Source organism: Neolamprologus brichardi, chromosome 13 (assembly GCF_056152115.1).
Source record: "Neolamprologus brichardi isolate AB-2024 chromosome 13, ASM5615211v1, whole genome shotgun sequence".
In the NCBI taxonomy this organism is placed as follows: domain Eukaryota; kingdom Metazoa; phylum Chordata; class Actinopteri; order Cichliformes; family Cichlidae; genus Neolamprologus; species Neolamprologus brichardi.
In genome coordinates, this window is record NC_142116.1 from 31553067 (window position 1) to 31560726 (window position 7660).

The window sequence follows — 7660 nt, forward strand, 5'->3', positions numbered from 1 at the left end:
TTGTTTCCAGAGCCGTCGGACCAAGGCATTCTTGAATGTCAGCAAAACGGGGATGTCGATCGCTTCATGCAGAAGCAATACCCGATGTTATATGTCAAGTTAAACATGGACCAGCAGCCCGGTATCGTGGGCGTCGAGCTCTGCCCCCCAAAACAGTGTCGTCTATGCGAACTGGACCAAAACACCGCGGATGCGATCAAGGTACTCAAACCTCACGAAGTCAGATCGTTTTTGTTGGCATGCGGACAACGGTTTACAACCGAAGAGGTCAACGTTCATCTGGGTCACACCGTAACGTCGGACAAAAACATGATCGGCGTACTACAGAACATGTCGATAGACTTGATAGCCTGCTCGTACACATTAGCGAACCGTACTTTGCTACACATCATGAACCGCGTGACTACCCATATGGGTAAGGCGATACTGGTACCGGATCAGGACGTGGCCAAAATTCACAACGATGCAGTGAAACAATTCATCGGACTCACGGCCATGTGCCGAACTCTACTAAAACACCGGCCTGTAGATTCAGACGACAAGGGAGGGTCACATCCTCTGCTATGACACTGTGCAGCTGATGCTATCAGAGTACCCTCCATAGCTTTACCTGTAAGCGGGAAACATTTGTGACACCATGATTGTCGCATTCGCTCTGTGTGTGGGTTTGTTGTTGCCTTTTGCGGCATGCAGCCCCGTGGTGTACAACAACAACAAAAACAACAGAAACGCCAAGCCGTACGGATACGCTCCATACGTCTGGATATCGGTTCTGAGATGTGCTGCGGGGACCAGCTGGTGTCAAGGTTACAGCAATGGAAGCTTCGCCTTGACGGTTGATATCGAGGGGCGCGAGGAGCCGAGTGCCCAAATGTGTACGCATTACTGCTCCGGGAAAATTTACGCGAGCTGGAGACCGGACAGGAGCGCTAGTGGTGATCTGAGTAGATACGAACGTCAAGGTGTTATGCTAGGCGCGTACGTGCTGAAGCTGGACAAAGACTCGTGCGTAGAAATACCAGGAAAGTTCCCATGCGCAGATCGCGTGGTATCTTCAATTCCCATCAACAAGGTATCCATAATGCTGCACGCCAATGAGAGAAACAGAGAGTATTTCTTCGGCGACGATCCCACAGCACAGTGCGACCCCGATCCTCAGTGCGCAACCTATAAATTTTTGAGAAGGACCTTATACGCAACCGAAGGGAATAGAACGTGGCCCAACACCGACGACGTGCTGAGCATAAGAAACTCTCCGTACGCTTGCGTGTTATCGTACGTGGGCCTGGGCGACAGCGAGTCGATAGGCCTGTGCTACACTCAACTGGGCAACAACTGTTTTCGCTCAAACAGAAACACGTTCTGCATAGGACAAGCCGACACCAACAGCGTGGGCATAACCAACGCCAACAAAGACCCCTCGGCCCCTATCGCCATGTGCGAAATATCTAGTGTGGCAGAGCTGCTGCGGAGAGATGTACTATCGCGACCCACTACCGGTGAAATCGAAGCTTTCATCGCCTCCTCGTCCTGTGACGCTACCGTAGTATCGGCGGACAACGCGACGTATGCCTCGAATCATCTGTCCCTGGACGTGGACATCGACAGGTTCCGCGCATTGAGCAAATTTGGGCACATTATTCTCAGGATACCGCTGGACAGGTGCGTGGTCCCGTGGCTTCCACAGACGGGAGGTACGCCTTGATGATACAGAACATAGCTAAGACCCTGCACAAAACGGCGATTGCCACGTACGCGAGCGCCATCATGCTGGACGCCAGCGCATGGGGCGCCTCCGCTTGCTCTCAGGTCAACACAGATTCTGATGTAAGCAAAGTGGCGAGTGATGTGGCGCGGGCAATAACTGAGCTACGGGCAACCAAGCTATTCCTTCGTTTACCAAGAGATGTGAGACGTGTGAAGACCATGAACTTTGCGAGCCTTGGAATGTTCGAGGCCTTTGTCACCCCCCGACTGTTCGTTGACATGACCGAACCCAAAGACTGTCAGAACATGTGGACGAAAGGGGGTTTGATCAAGGGCATCGTGCCGTACGTGCTGGCTGTATTACGTGGTGGCGTTAAGGCTAACAAGCTGATAGCTACATTGTCGCTAACCGGGGGGCTGACGATTACACCCGTGGAGAACAACGTGGCAGATGTCTCAGAAATCACAACCGAACTCACATTGGCCGACATGGAAAGTAATAACATTTTGAGATGCGAGGAAGACATGAACATGAAATGTTGCTCCGGATCGACGACGACCATGTGGGGCAGAAACGTGTTAGTCAACGTAACGTACACATCTAGATCCCTTGAAACCCTCAAGCAGTACCCCGAATTGATAGCGGTCGCGTTTGGTATCAACCAATTTGTGATCTCCCCCGTGGACTCGGATTTCAAGCGAAAGGTGTGCGCGAACACCCCCGCTATATCGAGTGTGACGTCCGCAGTCCACAGGCTTAGGGACTGGCGCAGACAACAGGCTGTGGTGGGGGTGTCGAGCGACACCGCATCCCGTGCCAGCGTGAGGAATAGGTGGTCTGCAAACTCAGTCGTGGGAACGGATTCCATGGAAGCTATCGCTATCCCTAGAGAATACAAGGACCCTGCGTCAGGATCCAAAAATTGCCTCGATCCGCAGTATCAAGTCGGTCTCAGCAATAGACTCGTGTGTCCGGGGCTTATAATTTTGAACGGGGCCTTGGGGGTGTTCAAAGAGCCATACAAGGAGATGTACAAGACAAGCTACGATAACATGTACATCGTGAACGTTCACACGTTGCAATCTTGCACGCCGGTCGAACCGAAACGCGAGGCCCTATTGTCCAGCACCCCACCGCAGACCCCGATCAACATACACACGCTAGTACCCACCACGGACAGCAGTCACTATATGGTGGGTATACTGGACACCGCTACCGTGGTGGAGTACAAGCCTCCGGTTAACAAAGTGTGTAACACCTACAACGGCGGAGAGACTATCCACAATATGAACGTGGTGGCCGTGGACGACGGATACACGGTGGATGAGCCGACGATCGAGGCCGAGTACGGATTAATAGTCAAACCGGCCGAAGCGTTGTATTTCATATCGAACTTTACCCATGGCATAGATTACATCAATATGGATGTGCGGTGTATCGATTACGACGTGAGCGTGATGCAGCCGTGTCTAATAGCGATATGCGGAGGGGACGACAGTTGTCAAAGGAATTACGGCAGGCTGTGCAATTCTGCTCACGAGATAGTAAACGACACACGCAGAGACAGTGAATTTGTGAAGCAGGGGCTGCAAGAGCTGGCGATGCAGGAATGGAAAGCGAGGATGTACGAACTGCTGGACTCGGCGCCGTTTCCCTGGCTGGACAGACCACCGAAACCCCACGGTAGAAAGAAACGTTTCGTAGCCCTGGGCATGGCCACCGTGGCGTTGGGGTTAGCCTGGCATACGTCGAACAGAGTTGATGAATTGGAAGAGCAGATGGACCTTTTGAAAAACAACTATGTCAAAGTCTCTCAGGACATAGTAGAAGTCAGCAGGAAACTCGACGATAAGATAGCATTGGTGAACGGACGCCTAGACGAGCAGGGGATGCAAATACAGCGCAATAATGAGAAGGCCAACAAAAACTTTGCCCTGCTCAAAGATACTATGATGAAAAATAGGGAAGCCTTGATGCGCGACATCAACATAAAATTCTCCGTCACCATTAGCTATCAGATGTGGTACGCTCAGATGCAGAGCGTTACGCATCAAATGATGCAGGCAGCCATGCAGGTGAGGTTCATGGCCAGAGGGATCGAGAACTGTCTCAGGCAAATCGCATCGAAGCGATCCGGCAGTTGCCCGAGCAGCATGTCTGTGATACAGGAACACCCCGGATTGTCTGAATTCCCAACGGTCGCCACCGCTCTGTACAAAGACAGGAAACTGTTCATAGTGCATTCTTTGCCCAACACGGTGGAGAAAACCACAATCAGGGGTGTTATACCCATGCCCAAAATGAGCACCGACGGCATCCCCTGTTGGCCCGATTACAAGGTGTGGCTGATAAATGGCAAATATTACGAGCCTTCAGAATGTCACGGAAGGTACTGCCGTGCCTAGAAAATCCCAAGGACTGTAAGACCGTGTGCGCGCCGTGTCACAAAGGCGTATGCTATCAGAAGAAGCAAGTCACTTGGATGGAAGGTGTGGCGACCGTGGAAATAGAATCGCCCCCTCTGAAACCCTTTTCCCGGACGCATATATCACAAGGCCCGGTGTTCTTTGCGGATCTGTTGGAGGACAACGTGACAGGAGGGCCTGAATTGGAGCTACTTAAGAATATAAACACAAGCATAAAACTCATTAGTCATTCACATAAGCAGAAACATAGAAGCGTTCGATAACCGCTACGATGAGATAACCACTAGCAGGGTCACATTCGGAGGATGGCTTTCAGGTTTTGCCAGTGATGCCGCACTGTGGACTTGTGTTGCTGTACTCATGGCATGGTGTACCGGCCTTTCTGCTGGGATAGCCTATACGATGTTTTGTGGAAGAGGAGGAGGAGGAGGAGGTGGCGGCGGCTGGCAGCCGGTTGGCGTGAAGCCTCGCTTTCACCGAAGACCTAAGCTGCTATGAAAGGGTTGTCTGTTTCAAGACAACGCGAACCCACTGTTTCTACTTAGGGGTATTGTAATTGTAATGCAATTGTCAGTGTTATCCCTGTGTATTGGTTTGTGTGTGTGTGTATATATGCATGTAATAAAAGCAAAAGAACTGGACTATGTGGTGTATGTAATCCTTTGTCTTGTGAAAGACGAACCCAAAACCTACCCCCCCCCCCCCCCCCCCCCCGTTCGTCGCAGAGCTCTATAGCTGTTGTGCATCGGTCAATATAAATAAAGACCTGGGCACAGTTTGATCTTTCGTACTCGTGGTCTAACCAGAGTGTTGTTGGTGATTTCTACAGTGAGCTGGTGAGTTAGAGCCAACGGCTGCGGTACATGTACCACGTTGCCCTCTGCGGGGAGGTGAAAGAAAAGCATCGTTAGACTTTGACATTTTGTATTGCTGCACTGCGATGGATACGGAGGGAGAGGACTGGGTTTATACTCTAGGTGCAACCGATGGGGTTTTCGTAAAGTGTGCTGTGACTTTAGTTCACACTGCCACACAACCCAACATAGTACAATGGAAGACTTCCAACTTTGGAGTTCTACGGCCATTGCCTGTTTGCAACATCAACTTTGAGATGATATGCGAAGCTCTGAGGTTTATGTTGACAGCACCCGCCGCGCCACACCTTTTGGGCTTCACTATTCGGTGTCAACGTGTGTTGTGGGTAAAGACATTTTTTGTCACTCTCGTCTGCGACGAACCAGGCACCATGAGGGAAACTGCAAAGATGCAGCCTTGGTTGATTAGAACTATGGGCCAGACTCTACTGCTTCATTTCTATCACGAGAGAGTGTTAACCCACTGGTCTGGGTCCACCATATCATATGTTATTATCGTCAACATCTAATGTGTTTTGTGACTCTGTGTACCAATGTCTTAGAATGCTTTATGTGGCTTGTACCCATGTGTTAGAATGCTGTCTGCGGTCGCCGCAGGAAGTGTCGGATTCGGGGCAGAAGCCGTTAAACGCGTCCGCTACCACCACGTCGTACGGACCTTGCGTGTCGATGTGAACGTCTCCTCCTCGCAAGTCTTTCATGTATATGTTAGAAATGTATAACCCCGAGGAGTCCATCGTATCTGTATGTAGTCTTCTATCATGGTCAGGCGTTTGACACAGTTGTTGACAACGTCTCGCAATTCGGCTACTTGCGATTTTATCTCCGTCTTCGCTCTAGTCACAGCGTCCGATCTGCCAGCCGAAACCAGTGCCGATTCAAAGTGTCGATTGATTATGCCCCACACTTTTAGCACGGTGTCAGAAGCGACACACTGAGGGGAGTTCGTCGAGTTGCATTGTTTGGCCATGGGAAACGATGTTCAGTGTTAGCGTAGCAGCGCCTATATACACACACACACACACACAATAAACCTTGCGGGCTAGTAACCGTAAGATGTCTCTTCACAGGTCCGTTTCGTTGTAGGGTCGTGTCACTTTAGACAGTCTAGCGTTTCTTATCGCCCTGATCAAAGTTTGCGACTTGTAGCCCAATTCACGGAAGTCCACGTCCCGCAGAGACGGGAATCCCTCGGGCGTGCGTCTGCCGGGGTTTCGTTCGATACTGACAGCGATCGTGGCAATCAATTCCACTCTCGCTGTGACTTTGCGTGCAGTGGACTAGGGTTGTCGAGTAGCCAGGGTACAATGTGGATGAATTCTGGGTTTTTTAAGTGATAATTGGTCAGGACCTTGTCCTGGAAAAAGGACAGTTTACTCCGATGCTGCTTGACGAAGGCGCCCTTGACCGAGGCCCTGTAACCGCTCCAGGTAACCGGGTGGCTGCGATCCGTCACATCGACGAAATGCAATTCCGTGAGGTACACCAAACAGAGTTTCTCTTTAGCGATCAGCATTCCGCGTCGCTCTTGGGTTAGCTCGCAGCACAGCCTGTTGAGATGCACGTCCTAGCATCAGCGAAACGGTGTCGAAAACGCCTCGGAAATAGGACTGGAGCAGATACTTTGCGTTAGACGTGTAGTTGGCGCTTCGGCTCGGATTCGACGAAAACTCTATCCTGGTGTTTTTGTACCCGTGTTGAGAAGACAATCTCTTCTTGTCCGAGACAAAGCGCAACCTGCTGAGCCTCCTGGTCTTCGTGGTGTTAGACTGCAATTGTCCGTATCGTCTATGCCTCTCGGAGAACACCGTGGCGTTGAACTTTTGATTGCCCACCGTGTTGACGTGTAACACGTGCAGAAGTACCCCGTTTGCCAATTGTACTACGCAGCTCCCCGTTCTTCTCAGAGTAGCGTTGGCACATTCGTTTAGACTGTCGCCAGCAGAGACGTTTTGCCATTCACAGTGTTCCTCAAGGGTCGCCGCCAGAGCGTTCGGACTGGGCTCTGTACGGCTCAGGTATGCGAAGCCAGCGGCAAAAGGTCTCGTTGCACTCGAAGTCCAAAAGCCACAGGGCCCCGAGCCAGCAGAGTCGTGATAGTCGGGATTAGTATAAGCTGTTGTTGAGCGTATGTTGTCTGCTGCGCTTACGATGGTGCTCGGTCTGCCGAAGTGACACCGGACACGTCGTCCATCGCGATACGTGTCCTCTGCGGTATCGTCATGGCGCTTGGAGATGGGGTCATGTAGCCCGTGTGTGAATAGAGCGCCGCGCAGTTCCACGGGGCACAGGGCGAAAGAGTTTTGCGGTGTGGTGAAGAATCGTTTGACATTGTACAGCAAAAGCCGCCAATTCCCCGAGTACACCAAGACCAAATGAGACCAAAGTAATTCCACCGCTACCTTTGTCTCCACCGAAACGTCGGGCGACCTAGCTATATCTCCCCATTCTCGAGGCAGGGAAGCCGGCAGGTTGTCGATCAAATATTCCACCGCTCTGAGCTCGTACGCCAGCATGGGATCCGGTGGGAAACTAGCCACGCGTTGCAGGCGCGACAACAACACTCGAGCCGTAGAGCCGGCTCGATCGTGACAGTCGGCCACGAAACACAGCCTACAATAAAGCGGCAGCAACTTGTCGATGTACTTCAC

The 7660-nt window shown here is 51.4% G+C and overlaps 1 pseudogene; it reads left to right on the plus strand.

Moving 5' to 3' along the window:
* Positions 1–637: 637 nt before the first annotated feature.
* LOC148100054 (uncharacterized) lies at positions 638–4113 on the plus strand (annotated as a pseudogene).
* The last annotated feature ends 3547 nt before the right edge of the window (positions 4114–7660 follow it).